The 20,581-nt window shown below is 34.3% G+C and overlaps 1 protein-coding gene across 1 annotated transcript in view; it reads left to right on the top strand.

Annotated features, from left to right (window-relative positions):
* The first annotated feature begins 1,834 nt into the window (after nt 1–1,834).
* LOC118202259 (helix-loop-helix protein 1-like) overlaps nt 1,835–20,581 on the top strand; it is a 64,101-nt gene continuing 45,354 nt past the window's right edge. The window contains exon 1 of the mRNA XM_085817580.1: nt 1,835–1,899. The gene's annotated coding sequence lies outside the window, so the exon portion shown is untranslated. The remainder of the gene's footprint in view (nt 1,900–20,581) is intronic.

The following is a 20,581-nucleotide window of genomic DNA, read 5'->3' as shown; positions in this document are numbered from 1 at the left end:
AAGAATAATTAATAATTATTTTCACAATCTAATTGTTTAACTTTTAACGGAGCCCGCATTTAAACGCTCATACACAATGTCTCATCTTTCCTGTCAAGAAACTGAACAACAGATATAATTAACCCTGAAGTCTGCGTAACGCTATACATAACAATTATCAGTTTTCTTAATAATCAATGGGCTACCCAACCGGGATAGTGGTTAGTGACGCTGACTGCCTTACCGAAGGACCCGGATTCGACTTCCGGAGAAGGTATGGATGTTTGTAAATGTATAGTGTCTGTGCGACATTGGGGGCACTCTAAATATGCAGCGAGCCGAAAGTCCTCTCTGGAGGATGGTGATAGGGGAAGAGGGGTGAGAGACACTCGGACCCGTCCCGTCGGGGTGCTCGCTATCGAAATTGAGGGGGGGGGGAACTGAGCAACATCGTACTGTAACCTGTAAGGTGCTTTTAAAGCTCTTGCCAACGATCGGCTCAGTCTTGACTCCTTACCACGATGAATTTCGTGGGCTTGCTCTGATATCAAAGACGTGATCTGTTATCACCGGGTGGAATAAGCCACAAGCACAAACAAACAAGTAATGAATGGGATCTTAATTATGCCTATCAATTGCCGATGCATATTCGGCTATCAACCTTTTGATCATCAATAGCCACGTTTAAAATTCTATTGCTGAACTACATTTATATTCATGCTCTACGACAAGCTTTAATGTTTTCTGCTGATGATTCCACGAGTAATTACGCTCAATCGATAACTAAATTGTTCTTCTTGACCATCATTTAGATTCGAAATGTTAATAATAATACTAATTACTAATAATAAAATAAAATAAAAATCTGAAAGATTTCATATTTTAAATTGCGTCCAAAGGGGCGTTCTTTTAACATTTTGTTATTTAATAATTTATTTATTAAATATCACGTTCTTCACATTTAAGCCATAAAATTCCGTTCAAGAGCAATATCGCAAACTAATTTTAAAATGAGCATACCTTTAGAATTTCCGATACACAGTCTCGAGCGCTGGAGGCAACATTTTTTTTCTTCTTTTTTTTCTGTACAACATTGCCATTGCTCGCTTTGAAATCCTTGCGTTTGTTAATCAAAAATTCGTTAAAGTTTGACAAAATATGAAATCGATAATGAAACAAATTCCAAATTTCAAATTTGGTCTTCCCATATTCGTAGGAGAATTACATCATTCAGAATTCGATGGCTCTGTGTACCCTTGTTTTATCACAATGCAAGAAATATACATACATTTATGCAGATTTAATTTCTTCAAACATAATACAGGACTCTAACATTTGGTGGCAACATCAGTTTGAAAAGTGAAGCGGACATTAATAGTGATTCAACGCAAAATCGCAAAACCAAAACAATAGTCCTTCAGCGACAAAGCCTTTTTGAACTAATAATCAAACACCATCCATATTCGTACATAGAAAAAAGAACATAGAATTTTTTTTTTCTCTCCTTGTGCGGTTTATCGGTGAAGTCGTCAAAATTCCGATCAAGCTTTATCGATTTTTTTCACGCCTTGGAGCTCTTCGCCTTGGATGTGTTAGACATATTTTTTTTATCAAGCGAAAAAAGAAACATATAACTTATCTAATAAACGTTCATATTAAAAGAACTTTTTTTTTTTACACTAAGCCATCGTCTCCCAGTCCAAAAAGCATTGCTTTAGCTCAGCCGTTATTTCATTGGCTCAAGGACCCGATGATCAAACCCAATCACAAAGGCCAGTTATGCGCAGGCGGGACTGAATGAAGGACCGCCTCCCAAGCGAGGTCGTCTCCGAAATCATCGACTGATTTCCTGACAGAAAACACGTGTTCGTCATCGGAGCGGTACCAATGTTTACACGTGGATAGTGTCTTGTAGAATAGGTGAGTTTTTATTATTTTTCCCTTCCGCTCTTTCCACTGATATATTCTTGTTGTTATAGATAATGAAGAATTGTTCGCATTCTTTTTCTCACCTTTAATTTTCAAGACAAAAGTAAAAATAATGAAAATTTAGTTCCTCATTATTTGGCTTTTTGGGACAATTTGTATTCGTGAATCACGATTTAAGTTGCACCTGTACGTCTTCGGTGACAAGTTATAAAGCATTAGAGTAAAGGAACAGCGGGTGAAAAAGTAAAAAGTAAAAAATCTAATAAAAGCCTTCAGATTTTATATTACGCCCAAAGGGGTGTGTTTTTTTTTTTTTTTTTTTCAAACGTTTTGTATGCTATCTTTATTTATTATATATCATGTTCTTCGCACTTAAACCATAAAATTCACTTCAACAGCAATATCACAAAATTGTTTAAAAAGAGCATATCTTTAGAATTTCCGATACACAGTCTCCCGTGCTGGAGATAAAATGTTTTTACTGTACAACATTGCCATTGCTCGCTTTGAAATCCTTGGGTTTGTTAATAAAAAATTCCTTAAAGTTTTAAAAACTGTGAAATAGACAATAAAACAAATTCCAAATTTGGGCTTTCAGATGTCCATATTGGAGTAGAAGACTACGTTATTCAGAATTTGATATCTCTGGGTACCGTTGTTTTTCACACTGCGAGAAACATACATACATTTATACAAATTCTTCATTATTTAATTTCTTGAAATATAATTCTGAGCTCTAATATTTGGTGGCGACAATCTGAAAAGTGAAGCACCGTTTCATAGTGGACGACGCAAAATGCCAAAACGAAATTAATAGCCCTTTAGGACAAATTTCTCCTTTGGGCTAAAAATGTAAAAGGCAAATTTCCTTTTAATATTTTATATTCTACTGTAGTTTGAGCTGCTGTAAGAATTTAAACGATATAATATTTTCTTCAGAAACATTTCAAATTTTTACTAGAATTAACTGTTTGCAATTTGCAAAGAATATACTGTCCAGCTTTTAAAATGAAAACATAAGTTTCAGTACAAAGGACAGAGTATATAATATTTGAATTTTTTTTGTATAACTATTGCTAATAGTATTTTTTTTGATATACTATTAATAACTTGGAGTATGAATTAAAGATATTCTAATACGTAGAATAGTAACAGCTTGAACGCTGGCTGACAAAATTAAACTAATGATTTTAAGTGTCATGGACAGAGCTGTAGGTAGGGTTTTCAGCGCCTGGGGACAATTGAAAATTTTACCCCCTCTCCTGTTTACCAAGAATAGAAAACGTTTCATCTTAAAAATTCACAAAATCAGTTTGGCATTCTTTGGGTGCTGCACCCGGGGACAGATGTCCACCCTTGCCCCTCTCTAGCTAGGCCTCTGCTCATGAAAAAGCAACGAAGCAATACTTGACAAGTGGCATGAATGATAAAAGCTTTAGGAGCGTAACAGGAAATGACGGCCCTAAGCCTCTTCTAACATCAAAAAAACATTTTATGTATTATAGTTAATATACTGATATCTAGCGATCGAAACAACATTTAGGTAATGTTGGTTTTCCTGCATAGAGTTTGCGCTAATTTAATTTGCAATGCATGAAATATATTCCAGGGCACCTGCCCCCTTTAATTCTAGAAAACGGAATGCAAATGTTTGTGATTTGCTAGGGTTTTATAGAGCATGCAGAAAATGGAAGATACCCCTAACTAAATTAAATGTATGCTAAAATTTTGATTATTTACAAAAATAAAATATGATATCATAATTATCATACATAATGGAGAGTAACTATCTTCTATACATACGCACATAAATAAATAAATATATTGTCGTGTGCTTGCGGGTTCGTAAGGGTTGAATGCACAAGTCCGATAAAAGGTTAATAAAACTTATCCTCAACAAAAGAAATATAACAGAATGTTGTAATTTTCCTCAGTGATATTCGTACAAGCGTTCAAAAATATCACGCTGTATAATCAGTAATTAAACTTTAAACTACTAAAAACGTTAAAATACAACGCAGTGCAAAGCGTTATCTAAAGATAAAGCTAACTCCGATTTATCTCAGTTCACACGGAACTCCAATTCGCAATAACAGTAACTAAGCAAATGAGCTGAGATGATCTCTCTCTGGCTTTTTATACATTTCAATTTCAATACAAATTGCCGAGTTATCCATTTATTCAATGTTAAATGCACATGCTCCCGTATTTTTACTTTTCCGGCGAAGCTTTTTCTTAAAATATGTCTAGCGCTGCATTGCACGTGGAAACAAAACAATTCTAATTATAATTATACTAAAATTAGCTATTTAAATTTCAATTCGTAACAATATAAATAAATAAATAAATATATATATATGATAAGAATTTATAAAGGGTGGTTGCCTTTATTTTTGTAACTAGAAGGAGCGGCAAAAACTGTATTTTTTTTTTTTTTTTTTTCCATCTAGAAAAGCTTTCATTTTAATTTGAATATACCTAGTTTCGAAATAAAATTTTCGCCTGCGGTATGTTATTAATACAGCTATTTAAGGGGGTTACGTCCTGTTGTGTAAAACGTAGAGACGGTTCCGAGGGGTTGAACTGAATGAGGAAACGCTGATCAATTTTATATCGGCCGAGGCTTCATTGTTTCAAACTTTAAAACTCAAACTATTTTTGAGACTGTAACGTACTCACTATCATTTAGCTGAAATGATCCGACGATAATAAGAACTCGTTTATAAAGCTATTCTGCATCCCGTGGTAAATCCCATCTAGGCATCTGTTTGTGATTTCTTTATTAACAAGTACCAAATAACAAGTTTTAGCAGAATATCGTTTTCAACTTATATGAAATTATAAATTTGCCTGAAGCAGAAAAATATTTGAAGACCTGGAATTTTAAAGATTTCAATTTAATTTGCTCATCTTACCAATAAGTTTGTAGAGATTTTTTTTTAAGGCAAAAGACAAGACAAATGAGCAATGCCGTCGCCGGAACTGGAACCCTGGACCTCCCGAATATGCGCCGAGTGTGCTACCGTTGTACCACGAAGGCATGCTGGAAAGAGAGAGAATATACCTTAATAAGTTCTTGCGAAAACTAGTATAGTATAACTTCGAAATGAATATAAACTAGTATAACTTACAAATAAATATTATTCAGATTATAACAGAAACGAGGTACGAGAACAAAACTTTAATTTTTATGTAACAATTGATCTCCACAGCGATTCTGAAGGCTGTACTGTTGTGTAAAAGCATACGGGAAAGAATATTGATTGCTAGTACTAGTATATTGTATGTACTGTAAAAGTAGTATATTGACTAATAGTTTATGGTAATATGGCAAAGCTCACGAGGAATACCTGCCAAAGAGAAAGGATTACTTTCGTGGAGAACTTCCCAAGGGAAATTGACTCATATTCATAGAGAAAACAATGTAAGCCAACCATGCAATAAGCCCAGCCCATTTGCCTGGGTTCAAACCCAGGACAAATTAATAGCATCTAGCTATCTTAACCACTAGGCTATTGAAAGAGTGCTTCTACGTATAAATTTAGCGCATTGTATGATGCAAAAAAGCGCCATCATGCAACAATTATTTTTAAAAATATTTTACAATACTGTAAAATTTCTAAATACAAATATAACTACGAAATCAATTCGAGCAAATATTCAAATCTGATTTTTTTTTTTTTTTTTTTTAAAGTTTAAATTCGGAGTATAAACAAGTATTGGTCTAAATCAAAGCATTGGCAGATATGTTGTTCACCACTTCTCAGTTTGTTTAATTATTTGTTTAATTTCGTTTAGAACTGAAATCTGAAACAAACACTTTCACTCCTTGTTCTTATACAAGCCGATGAAAAATAAGAGTAAAAAAAGTTAGCAATTCAAAACAAATAGCATAGTGTTCCCAGTTTATGCATAGTAATATCTATATCGTGTGCCACAAATGAGCGTTACGCAATACATTAAATGTATACACAAATAAGAGAGAAATAAAAATGTCATCAGAGGGGAGGGAATCTGACATTTTCAGATTTTAATGATCCCCTCCCCCTCCTCCCAAAAAATGGGTTAACAAACGCTTGGTAAAGTTTAACAAATACTTGTCAAAGATTTTTAACTAAACCTTTTTTTTTTTTTTTTTTTGTCTTTTTAGCTTACTAATTAGCATTTGTTTTCTTTTCGAGGGGGGGCACTTATACTACATAAAATTCAAAGCAAAATCGTAAAAGTTTAAAAGCAGCATATATATAGAATGGGTCTGGGTCATAATCCCGACAGCCGAAATCCCGACAAGCCAGAATCCCGACTGTCCAAAACCCCGACAGGGCCGAAATCCCGACAACCCAAAGTCCCGACACTGTCGAAATCCCGACAGGGTCAAAATCTCGACAAGCTAGAATCCCGACAGGGTCAGAATCCCGAGTGTCCAGAATCCCGACAGGGTCGAAATCCCGACTGTCCAAAATCCCGACAAGTTAATATCTAAATACAAACACTCAATTTAGGTTAATAAAATACAATTTTTAACTAACTATTACATATTACTAATTAAAAGTTTAAATCAAAAAATCATAAAAATTATGTCATTACTTAAAATAATTTTTAACAAATTGAAATGACCGTTAAAATTTGAAATGAAGATTTATAAAATTCTTTTCATTAAGAAAAAGAAAACATCACTTACACATGCAAACGACATATTTACAGTGACACATCACGATCGTCCACAACAGTCATAATTCTCCTTTCTCTGTCATCCTCTACCTTCCTACGTTTTGGTTGTTGTTCTCCGCGAAGAATGAATTCAACTTGGTATTCCACATGCTCCTGTTCTTTTTGAAATCCTTCTATGATGTTATAAACGCCAACATGGCCCGTCCAATTAAGGTCTCCCATCTTCTGTGTGCCAATCCTCGACAGCATTTTGAGTGCGCGGAGCATTTATAGCTGCCTTTTCTAGATCACTAATGATTCTAGGTGGCCTCAGTTCAATATTAATTTCTTCAGCGAAATCAATTAAATCTTGGAATAATCTTTTGTAATTTTCTTCAGATTTGCTAGTCATCAAAGCATATACTACTTGCAGCTGTGGAAGTATGTTAAGGGGTCATTAGGCCTTATTGGGATTTCGCCCGTGTCAGTATTTTGACCCTGTCGGGATATTGGACAATCGGGATTTCGACCCTGTCGGGATTTTGGCTTGTCGGGATTTCGACCCTGTCGGGATTTTGGCTTGTCGGGATTCCGTCTGTCGGGATTCTGGCTTGTCGGGATTTCGGCTGTCGGGATTATGTCCGGATACCATGTAGAATTCCCGATGCAGTGTTATGTGTTGACATTCATTTCGTTTTCAGTCTTTTCTCAGTTTATCATATCAATGATCAGTTTTCTTGGTACTTCCTTGTTATAGAGGCCCCCAAAATTGAATCGATAATCAATTGAAATATCTCGGCAAAATCTCCCACGTGTTCTTATACCCTTCTTCATGCATGTTGCATTTTTACTCTTGCCATGTGTTCTTATATTAATATTGTGTTTCATTTTTGTTAAGAGTTTCGAATTCGTATTATTATTTTTTAAAGTTTCTTGCTTTTTTGTGAATATGCAGCTAACAGTTTTTAATTTATAAGGTATGTCTCCCGCCTTCTTAGTATGCCTTTGTGGTGTAATGGTCAGCACACTCGGCGCGTATTCGAGAGGTTCGAGTTCCGGCGAAGGCGTTGCTCATTTTACAAGTCTCCTGCTTCAAAACAATCCTAATGACTTTACAGTGGCGCCCGAACTAAAAGGTGTTGGATGATGGTTCTCCACCACCAGGATTTGGCGATTTGGTTTCCTAATCCCCAGTCGCCCTTTAAAAGGGAAAATATATAAGGTATTTCTCCTGCCTTCTTAGCATGTTTTCGTTGTGTAGTGGTCAACACACTCGGCGCGTATTCGAGAGGTCCGAGTCTTGGCGAGGGCATTGCTCATTTTACAAGTCTCCTGCTTCAAAATAATCCTAATCACTCTACAAATTTACCAAATAAAGAGGTGGATGAAAAGAGGTGGATCATTTTTTTTTCCCCAAGAAAGTGGTTTTGTACTTAACAGCGAGTACACGAAAATGGCTACAACATGAAGCTATATGTTAACCACGAAATCATTGGAGGTTCAACATTAAAAATCATAACAAAAAAAGAGGGCCTCCGTGTTGGAAATTGGTTCAGTGGTTCAAGAATATGATTAGTCACTGCTATTAGATTTAGTATGTATTCTTGGGTAGAGGAGTTGGCATTCATCAAATGCTGTAACAAACAACTTAATATGCGTGAAATTGCTACAATTCATTGGAATAATTAAATGCGGGAAATGTGTTCCATACATCTGATGCAAAAATTCAGTGGATGAATAGACGGTCCCAATAAAATAGTTAAAAATTAATGAAAGCTTGTTTTTCCGATGTAAGAATAACTATGGCAGAGTACTTCTACACCAGTGGAATTTTGGAAGAAAATACCGGGAATATAACGAGTGCTTTGTCGTTCAGATTTCAAATAGAGATGCTAGTATATTCATGGAGAAAATTATTCAACGTGTATAAAATGGATCAACGATCTACTCAGACTGCTGGTAGGGACATAAAACGGAGCAACTCGAGGAAGCTGGCTACTGTTACTTTACTATGAACCATTATGTACAGTTTTGTAGATCCAACAAAGACTATTCACACCAAAATATGGAAAGAATGCAGGGGTTTAGCCAAGCGGAGTAATAAAAAACAATGGGCCATGGATCGACATACCTTCCAATCATATCTTTTACGTGGAGAAAGTACAGAGGAAAAAATGATGATTTGAGATATTATTGAAAGCAGTTTCGGTAATGTGGCCTCGTCATAACGATTATTAAAAGTATTCTTAGGAAACAACGTGTTAGTATTATTAGTCCAAAGGGGCTTTGTCCCTGAAGGACTATTATTTTCGTTTTGCGATTTTGCGTTGGTTCACTATAAATGTCCGTTTCACTTTTCAAACTGTTTCCACCAAACGTTAGAGTACTGCATTATATTTGAAGAAATAAAATAATGAAAAATCTGCATAAATGTATATCTATTTCTCGCATTGTGATCAAATAACGGTACCTAGAGCCATCGAATTTTGAATGACGTAATACTACTGCGAATATGAGCATGTGGAAGCCCAAATCTGAAATTTGGATTAATATCAATTTCGTATTTTATAAAACTTTAACGAATTTTTGATTAACAAACTCAAGGATTCCAAAGGAAGCAATGAAACGTTGTACATAAAAAAAAAAAAAAAAAAAAAAAAAAAAAAAGCCTCCAGCTCGCGATACTGTACGAAAATGTACAGTATCGCGAGTATTAGTATCGGAATTTAGTATCGGAAATTCTAAAGATATGCTCAATTTTAAAACTATTTTGCGATGTTGCTGTTAAACTGAATTTTTTGGTTTAAGTGCGAAGAACCTGATATTTAATAAATAAATGTAACACACAAAATGTTAAAAAAAACGCTCCTTTGGGCGTAAATTAAAATCTGAAACCTTTCAGATTTCTTTTGTTATTATTGTGCATTGTTTTCGTTTATTTTTATTTTCATGCTTCACTAGCTGGCGAAATATCTCGGTTGATTGGAGATTCAATCTTGGAGGCTACTATAATAAAGAAGTAACACTTTCTCAGTAAGATGGCTTACAACCCCACTTATCTTTTCATTATTTGTGTGTTAACTTCGTTTATTAAACATCACGTTCTTTGCAGTTACACCACATAAAATTCAATTCCATGGCAAAATTTTAAAAATCAGCAAATCTTTAGAATTTTCGATAGACAGTCTCGAGCCCTGGAAGTAAAAATATATATTCCGTAAAGTTGCCACTGCTTGCCTTCGATTAGTTGATATAATTAATAAAAAATTATTAAAGTTTTACGAAATATAAAATAAATAATAATAATAAAAGTCTGAAAGCTTTCAGATTTTATATTTCGCCCAGACGTACTTTTTTTTTAAAAATCTACACACACATACACGTTTCGAGAACATTTGGGTTGATATCCATTAGGGCTAAAAATATTTAAAAACAGCATATCTTTAGAATTTTCCATAGATAGTGTCGCGCTCCAGAGATAAATTTTTTCCCCCGTACACTGTTTCCATTGTTCGCATTGAAATCGTTGAGTTTGTTAATCAAAAATTCTTTACAGTTTTACAAAATGTGAAAACAGTAAAACAAATTCGAAATTCAAAATTCGAGCTTCCAAGTGCCCATATTCGGCTGGAGAACGACGTTATTCAAAATTTGGTGTTTTTCACAGTTTTCAATTTCAACGGCTAAGTGCCGTTGTTTTTCACAGGGCGAGAAACATACATTCATTCATGTAAATTCTTCATTATTCAATTTCTTTAATGCAATGCGGTAATATCTGGTGGCAACAATTTGAAAAGTGAAACAGACATTTACAGTTAATTGACGCAAAATTCCGTTTCGGGACAAGTAGCCCTTCTGGGCTAACGCCCGTTTGGACTTAAAAATATATAACGTCATTTTGTGGAAATGTTGATTATTTTTAATTACAAATATCGTGAATTTAACGCATTTTTATTATTTAAATCAATCCGATTCAAATGTAAGAAACGAATATTCTTAAGAACTGCATCTTGCTTTCAGATAGTTGCTTAATCCTTACCGAATGGCAGCAGACTGGAAGTCAAACGACGCGTTTATAATGATTCGATACGACGCGTTTATAATGATTCGATACAAAATCGCATTTAGAGACTAATAGCCGTTTTAGGCTTAAAAGAATTGTTGACGACATATGCAGAAAATCACCGCTATGAGAGAAGTTTTAAAACACTTATCAGATGCACAAAAACTAGGTCCTAAAAAAGAGGTTTTAAAATTAAGAGAGAGATTGAACTAAATTTTGAAGCACACCTTTTTATTCCGTCTCTCGGCGTGTTGTTCATAAAAATTGAGATGGAGCTTATCAAAACTCGTGCTGGCCTATAAAGATACCTTTGCCAACGACAGATGCTGTCTTCCTCTTGGTCATGACGAATTTGAAGCCCTGATTTAGATCCTCTGGGATCAGGAGAATAAGGAGCAGCAAAATAACAGCCGAAATGCAGTGGAATCTATCGACTATATGTTAGTCTTGGGACTATCATCTGAAGGGTAACAGAAATTCCGCCTTCCATTACGAGCAGAAGAGCAGTCGATAGCGTAGAATTAGCTTTAACTGAGTATATAGCACTATGGAAAGAAAAAAAAAAAAAAAAAAAAAAAAAAAAAAAAAAAAAAACTAAAGGCCTCCAGATTTTACATTACGCCCAAAGGGGAGGTTTTTTACGTTTTGTGTGCTGCCTTTATTCTTCCCATTTAAACCGTAAAATTCAGTTTAACAGCAATATCGCAATGAGCCGATCTTTAGAATTTCCGATACACAGTCTCACGTGCTGGAGATAAAAATGTTTTTTTTTTTTTTCGTACAGTGTTGCCATTGCTCGCTTTGAAATCGTTAAGTTTTTTAATAAAAAATTCATTGAAGTTTCGTTCGTTTAAATATAACACAGGGCGATAATATCTGGTGGCAACAGTTTAAAAAATAAAACGCCATTTAAAATTTACAACGCAAAATTCCAAAACAAAATGAATAGCCCCTTTGGGCTAAAAAAATCAAATCTCCTTATTCTGTTTATTATTACGTATGTAAATATTCAGAATGAAACAAAAACAATCTCTACCCATAAAATATATCTTTAATGTAACTAGCAAGCTTCTATGTCCTATTTTTGGATTTATATTGAGAGAGTTTTCTGCTGAAATCCAGATATCGTGGCCCATGAAATTTTACGAACTATTCGGTAAATCAGATTAGCTCAGTTACCGACGGATAATAAAAATTGATTATCTAAAGAAAAAAAGGATAATCGAATTTTTACTGTTAAACATTCGTGCGAGACAAGAATCTGAACGATTTTCTTACGATACATGAAGCAATTATTGGGTAAGAGAACTAAATATTACTGAAGAAATAATTTGAACCTGTAAATGACTGTAATGAATAAATTTACAAATAATAATAATAATGCACTCGTACGCAAAATTAAGATAATCTCCAAATTATGTCTATTTTAATGAAAACTATTGAAATAAAGGTATTAATTAAGCCGCCGAAGAATTATGCAAATATTCAGATTAGGAAACGTCTGCGGATCTGTGACTGTGAAGGGGGTTTCTGCAAGAGAGGTTTTCGGTGTTTTGTGGGCTCGTACTCCTTTACGATATTCGCCTTGTTTCTCGCTCTCCAACTTGCGCTGTAAGTCGTGAGTAACTTGCATTTTGCATGTTGTTTTCCAGCGATCATCAGGTGGTTGCTTCTAGGAGCGAGGATTGGGTAAATTTTGCTGGCAAGGGTTGGATAAATTTTATAAGCTATCGGGTAAAATGAATAGCCACGAACGTATGAATGATAGAATAAGATGGAGAGTCGGTACTTTGGAGCCAAGACAGTCACAAGCGTCAATGGCTACAGAACTCAGTGTAATGCCCACTGTCATCTGCAGTTTGTGGAAACAGTTTCAGGACACTGAATTTATATCGAGAAGGACCTAGACATGGTCGACCGAGATCCACAGCGACGAATCAGGATCGTTATTTGGATCTTTCAGAGCAATGACACATTTCTGCTTCAGCTTCACAGGCTCACGTGAACTGCATGGCTCTCGACGCTTAATGGCTCCAGGTAGTTCAAACGTTCCCCGTGGACCAAAGCTGCCCACTTTTAGTTGCCTTACATTGTTAAATAATTTGAATTCAAATAGCTCTGCGTGTGAACCAGACTTTCCAAGAAAAAAAATGTAACAGACGTTTTTCGTAGAACTGACTATTATTATTTTCTAGTTTTATGTAACAAGTTTCTGATAACTGAATATATTTCAAAGGCTTCTCGACGACCGTCTGAAAAAATCTGATGTGTACACCACATGACTTCCTTGTACGAAATATTAAATTATACGCATTTTTCTTGCATTTCATTTAAACTTATTGGATTGAATTAAATCTACTTCGCCGACAGCGCATAAACCACAACAGAATAAATGCATTCTTTAAAATTCACTCTAGTATTTGTTTACCATAGCGACACTCTGGCGCTAGATTCACTTAAAAATTACTACTGTAACTAAATTTGTATTACTATCAGTTTGCGCGCAGTGCTTCAGTACAAATTTTAAATTTTAGGAAAGTACAGTTAGTTTTTCTTTATGAAACAAATTTTTATACACTATTAAGTAAAATAAATCAAGAAAGATAATCATCTATGTATAAAGATGACACACTGAAAATTTCATATATGTATGACAAAAACAATTTGACTTATTAAAACTCGAAAATCAGCTAAAATTCTCACTTTTTGTGTTGCGCAAAAGTGATGACTCCTCTTCAGTATTATATTTCGTTCATATTATAACTCATAATGCACAAAATTTATATCATTTAAAGAATAGAATTATCTAATCATTGCCACATGTTCTATTCAAATACTATAATAAAGCTAGAATGATATATAAAAGAAATAAGCAAACAAAACAAAAAAGAAACAGTTTTTCCCAGACGATTGAGTATTTTTCATTTAAATAAATCAGTCCTCACTTCGTGAGAAGGCAAAAATACATAAAAAACTCAAAATATCTATATTAAAAATTACGAAGTAAATCTTAAACGCTTATTTCCTCGAAAAAATTCCAGAAAGGATTAAGCATGATTTAAATAATAAATGAAGGCGTTATCTTTGTTGTTGCGAAGCTAAATTTCTCTAGATTGGCAACAAATCCACTAGTCTCCTGTTTCAAATGTAAACATCAATGGCCGCCATTAAAAAAGGCTTAGCGGCAATTAAGCGACTTTAAAATTGGTGATAATTCTAAAAATATTGAACACAGATTTACTAAAGGCATAAAATCCTTAATCGGAAGATAAAAACAACATAATTCAATCATTTTTAAAGCAAAAAATGTAGAATTTACCAACATATAAGAGTAAAGAAACTGAGGTCACTGAGCCGGGTAACAGAGTGGATATATATATATATAAATATATTTATATACGTTTGGTGCGGCCGATTGCAATCAAAATACGAGGAGCACATCTACATGTTATAGCAGTCCTATATACAAAATTTCAACGTTCTGAGGCTACTCGTTTTTGAGTTATGCGAGATACGTACGTACGCACGCACGAACGTACGTACGTTCGTACTGTACGTTCGTACAGACGCCACGAAAAATTCTCTTCAGAATTAATTTTAAAGCAGTTTTAAAATTTTTTTGAAGGAAAAGAGTATTTTATTCTGTCCTTACGTACAGATATCACGCAAAAACATAGTTAAATTGCATTCGATAGCGGTCAAAATGGATATTTTCGTTGAAATATGCTGCCTGAAACTTTTCGCGATTACAACACTTCTTTTTTACTTCGTACAAGGAAGTAAAAATGAGAGGTCGGTACAAATAATGCGCTTCGGTTAAGAACGAGATCAGTTTGATATTTTTTAAAAATATAGTTTATGTTAAGTTAAAATTTACATCATGGTATTATTGAATGAGTTCCTTTTTGATGTGCACATTTAAATCACTGCGCAATTCTCTTTTTGAGATATCTTACACAGATATTCTCTAGCTCCCACATACACGATTTTACTTGCTTCTTCAGAAATTGACGTTAAACAATCGAAGGTAAATTCTCTTGAGCTGAATCAAATTTTCAGACTCCTTTTCTTCCGTGAAACATTTGCTTTCAACTAATTTTTTGAACTATTACATATACTAATATTTGTTTTTATGTTTAAGTTAGAACCTAGGTTTTTAGTAACTTGCGCGTTATCGCATGAAGCAAAAGTTTGAGCATCTAGTATCGAAAATGTAGTTTCATGAATAAATTTATTAAAAAACTTCAGTTTTGGGTTATTTATATTTATTTTAGCTTGGTGTTTCATGCTTATTTTAGAGAATGTTAAATACGTTTTAGAAAACTGGCAATAATTTTTCAATTATGATTTCTTATATAATTTAGTAATTAGCTAAATGTAGAGTTCTTTTTGCAGGTTTTGTTAACTATTTTGCCATTTTTTCATCGCAATTTCTTCATAATTATTCGGAAATGAAATTCTGTTTCTTCTTTTGTGTGCAATTGACTGATGGTAGAATCTGTCTTAAACAACTATCACTTGAGAATTATCACGCAAGAAATATTCTAAATCTCGAGTATGTATTAAAAGCAGACACTCCAAATATACCCTTTTCTAATATTTGATATAAATGCGATCAAATAGGTGAATTTTATTCCAAAACCGTATCTCTGTTTCAGAGGATATAACCTCCCCCCCTTCCTAACTGTTTGTCATCTCCCTTTTTTTAAAGTTTTAGTCATTTGACATCATTTTATGCTGGGTTATAGCAAACATCCCTAAACAACTGAAAATTATTTCTTATAGTCAAGGCCTCAAAAAATATTTAAAAACAGCATATCTTTAGAATTTCCGATACAGAGTCTCGCACGCTGGAGGTAAAAAATGTTCTTTCCTGTTCAGTGTTGACATTGCTCGCTTATGTTGCTCGTTATGCCATTGCTCATTATGTTTGCTAACTGAAAATTCGTTAAAGTTTCACAAAACATGAAATACATAATAAAATAAATTTCGTACTTCCAGGTGACACATGTTTCTGTCAGTTAAGTTATTCAAAATTAGGTGGCTCTAGGTACCCTCGTTTTTTCACAATGCGAGAAACATACGCGCATATATTCATTCATATTCTTCATTATTTAATTTCATTAAACATAATACAGGGCGATAATATTTGGCGGTAACAATTAAAAAATTGATTCGGCAGTTATAATGAAACGCCACAAAAGGCCTTTCTTGAGACTAATGACCCATTTGGGCTACTGCCTTTTGGGCTAATGAAAATAAATAAAGCAATAATAAAGAAAACTGCATAAAATGTAAATAGATAAACAAAATTATTAATTAATTAATTTAAATTTTAGATAAATACCTAGAAATTAAGGTAAATTAAGATGTCATCAAATTTAAATAAAGTAATTAAAGAAATAAATTAATAACAAATTTACGAATGATCACCAAAATAATTTGAAATAATAAAAAAAAATCGTATGCGAATAAATTAATAAAATCAAGACTTACGCAGAGCAAAGTAGATGAAGGCAGAATGTAAACTGGAGGTAATTATTTTATACAAAACTCTTTGATATCAGATTAAATTGTTTCGTTATTTCCTTTTTAATCCATTTAGAGCTTTCTTGATCCCGTAAAAGTTGCTTTTTCTAAGGCATCCCATTTTGGCACGAGAAATTTCTTTCTTAGCTGTTCAAGCTTTCCAACGTATTCTTCAGTACCGGGGAAAGTGAGATACATGCATTCAGCATTTAATATGTTATGTCAAATGTCAAATGTAATTATATTATGTCAAATGAAACGTTGCAATAAGAAAAGATTTTCCTGTTATTATTGTGACGAAATTATGCATAAAAGTACCGGCGTTTACCTTATCCCGGCTTGGTAGGTATTTAAATTTTTTATTAGCCATAAGAAGCGTTAGTCCAGAAGGGCTATTAGTCTCGAAACAGCATTTTGCTTTGGTTCATTATAAACGGCGTATAATTTTTTAATTGTTGCCACCAAGAATTATTGTCCCGTATAATATTTAAAGAAATTAAATAATGAAGAATCTGCTTGAATGTAGGTACGTTTCTCGCGTTGTGAAAAAACGACGATATCTAGAGCCATCGAATTTTGAACACCGCAATCCTCCACCCGAACATGACCAACTGAAAAGCCCGAATTTTGAATTTTGTATTTGTTTTATTATCCATTAAATATTTTGTAAAACTTTAATGAATTTTTGATTAACAAATTCAACGATTTCAAAGCGATCAATGACAACATTGTACGGAAAAAAAGTATTTTTATCTCCAACGGCCGAGACTGTGCATCGGAAATTCTAAAGATATGCTGTTTTTAAATATTTTGTGATATTGCTGTTGAATTGAATTTTATCTGGTTTAAGCGCGAAGAATGTGATATTTAATAAATAAAGGTAAGGAACAAAACATTAAGAAAGCGCCCCTTTGGGCGTAATATAAAATCCGAACGGTTTCAGATTTTTTTTTTTTTTTTTTTTTAAATTTTATTTTTACCTAATTATGTCCTTAGACGTTTTCGGGGAGCAAATTTAACGTGCATCTTGGCTGTTACATTGATTCGGGATCCTACAAAATAATCACGGGTTTGTAATCATTCCACAGATCTTTCCAAAATCTAAAGAAAAAGAAATTATGACCTGTCCCCCCCCCAAAAAAAATGAATTACATAACATGTGAAAGGTTCCAGATTTTAACGGTTGCCCAAAAGACGGTTGCACTCACTCCTGCTAACCCCTTTTTATTGTCTTTTTAGCTTTAAGCATCGTTTTCCTCGAACTTTACGCCTCATAAGTTAAATCACAAAACTTTTTAAATTCCGTATGCAGTGTTAAGTTGTAGGTATAGATTTTCATATATATTTTTTTTCCAGTCTTTTCTTAGTTCATCATACCAACATTCAATTTCCTTAATAATATGGTTAACAAAAAAAAGTTTGTGTTTTTATTATTAACTTTGTGTATATCAACTTTATTTATTAAATATCGCATTACGCCTCAGTCACTAGTGAGTTTTTGTTAGGGCCATAAAAGGCGTATTCGTCAGTATAGTGATGTATATGAGGAAATAATATACGCATTGACTCATGAATTTTTTATATAAAGTTCGTTAATTTCAAACATACTTAAAGCAGGTAAAAAAAAAGGAATTTCAAATCCAAATTGCGGGTTTCGACAAACATGTATTCAAAATTTGGTGGCTGTAGATGCCATCATTTTCGACTGTGCAGGGAACTTACATACACAAATATTCATTTTTATTTCCTCATAGGTAGTAACGGAACTATTTTAATCGCAAAAAATTTCAGATATCATATTTCAACGGAAATATCCATTTTGACGGTTCTCAGATACATTCTGACTTTTTTTTAGCCCAAAGGAGCGTTATCTCAGAAGGGCTATTAATTTCGTTTTGGCATTTTGCGTCGGTTCATTATAAAATTCTGAATCACTTTTCAAATTGTTGCCACTAAATATTAGAGCCCTGCATTATATTGAAAGAATTTAAATGATGAAGAATCTGTATGAGTATGTATGTTTCTAGCATTGTGAAAAACAACGGTACCTAGAGACATCGAATTCCGAATAACGTAGTCCTCCACTCAAATATGGGCATCTGGAAGCCCAAATTTAGAATTTTTTTCTATTATCTATTTCATATTTTGAAAAATTCTAACGAATTGCTGATTAACAAACTCAACGATTTCAAAGCGTTTCGCTTGCATTAACATCGCGTACTTCTTCCAAGCACGGGTATTTTATTCGCAGGGTTTCTTTTTTGTGATACTGCTGTTGAACTGAATTTTAAGTGATAAGAACATGATATATAATAAAAAATTATGACACATAAAACGTTAAGAAGTGCCCTTTTGGGCGTAATATAAAATCTGAAAGCTTTCAGATTTTTTTGTGACGCCTGCACGCACTGGCCTAATAAAGGGCTCTTTTTTTCCCAAACGGATTGTAAAATTGATTTTTTCGTGACGTCTGCACGTATATACGTAGATATGTATGTTACAAATGTTAATAGCTCCTTCATCTTTTACATCCGGAATTTTCGGGACTTCCCGGGGTATTAGTTTTCAAATTAGCAGGGTAAGCTCAATCGTTTAGCTTGGAACTTATTTTAGGCTTTAAACTACCATGCGAAGATTAAATTCAAATTAAAAAAAATTTTCATTTTGATATATTTAAAATTATAAATATATTTAAAAATTTTTTAATTAAGGTATTTGGTAGTGGCTTTTAGGTATTTGATTGTACTCCGAAAAGTTTTAGGTACTGCGAAAGGTACTCCTAAAGTCTTTAGGTTTGCATTTTGCGTTGAAAACTTTAAAAGGTTGTATCAGTTTTCAAATTGTTGCCACCAAATATTATCGCCCTGGTTTATATTTAAAGAAATTAATTAATGCAAAATCTGCATGAATGTATCTATGTTTCTCGCACTTTGATAAAGCAACAGTACTTAGAACCATCAAATTTTGAATTTTGGCAAAGCACTCAAGGGCTATTTAAGGGAAAAGATGGAAAACTTTCGTAGGGAAACTCGCTCGTGTACATGGGGAAAACCACAAAAACTCCCATGCAGTTAGCCCGCATGCTGGGATTCGAACCCCGGACCGAACTATCAGTGTTGAGGACATTACCGCTTTGCTACTGATAGGTTCCTAAAGAAAAGGATGCCTTCAAGCAATCTTCACTAAGGATTTCGTGAATGAAACTGGTTCGTATTCTCGTTAATCATGGTAGAAAACTCTTGCAATCACCCCCATTGGTCAGGATTTCCAATTAGTTTGGACATTACGAGTTCTTCTGTATCTTTGCAGTTAAGCTCATCAAAAATTTTAATCCATTGATAATGTAATATATATATCTTCAAATGCATTCAAAAAAGGCCAAAAATCTTTAGATTGACGTTGGCTATTAGCAATAAGAAAGTCGCGGGCTTAAGGCTATAACGACGTGGATCCATCCAGCAATCCAGTTCGCGACAGATGGGCACGTGCGGCCTATCCGGCTAATCCTGTTAATCCAATGGCACTGCGTCGCTCGGGGGAGGACCATTGTCACGTGAACTCGGAAACACGACACTGCACCTCCCCCGTTATGCGAGTAAGCCCCCAATTCGAAAGGTTCCCAAAGTTTGTCTTCCTCTCCATTTATATCAGGTGCCGCTGTGGAAGGGGATTTAAATGCAGTCACGGAAATGTCAATTTGTTCATCCCGTGGATACGGAGCTTCTGGCTGGTAAGACAAACTCGCAACGACAGATGTGTGATACACATATATTTCACAATTGGAGTGAGCATGTTACATAAGCCAATATTTATAAGAATAAGCGCTAAATGTTTTTTTGGAAAGACCAAACAGGAGTTGGGGTAATTCTCGGCAGATCACACATATGGCGATATGCATGACGCAAGATAAATATTCTAACCCTACCGAACCGAAAATAAGAAAGCTTCACGTCAAATTGAGCATGTATTTTTGAAGTTGTATTGTAGAAGAGAAAAAAGTGAAATTGCTCATAAGAATGCTTCATGCATTTAACAAGGAATCAGCCACTCAAAAGGTATAATGGTTAGGGAAGCCTACAACGAAGCCTAAATATGTGGCGAGCAGAAAGATCCTCTCGAGAGGTTGTAGTAAAGATAAGAGGGGTGGTAGACTATCGGACCCGTCCCCACGGGGGATCTCCATCAAAATGGGGACGGAAATGTGTGAAGTCGGACTGTCATCTGTGTGCTACTCGAGGCTCTTGCGCAATCTTGCTACGATGAATTTCGTAGGCTTATTCTGATGTTACCGTCAGACAAGTCAGATAAGTCACATCAACAAGGAATCGTCGCATTCCTGCGTAGATGCTTTCGTAATGTAAGCTGTCAACACGTTCAGGTAGCAGCTGAAAGATCAGTGATTTGAATCCCGGTCAGGACACTGTTGATTTT

Source organism: Stegodyphus dumicola, chromosome 5 (genome assembly GCF_044657685.1).
Source record: "Stegodyphus dumicola isolate Sdum_Otavi_A_Nest chromosome 5, ASM4465768v1".
Taxonomy (NCBI): domain Eukaryota; kingdom Metazoa; phylum Arthropoda; class Arachnida; order Araneae; family Eresidae; genus Stegodyphus; species Stegodyphus dumicola.
The sequence above is the reverse complement of the archived record's forward strand: the minus strand, read 5'-3'. Positions and strand labels throughout refer to the sequence as shown.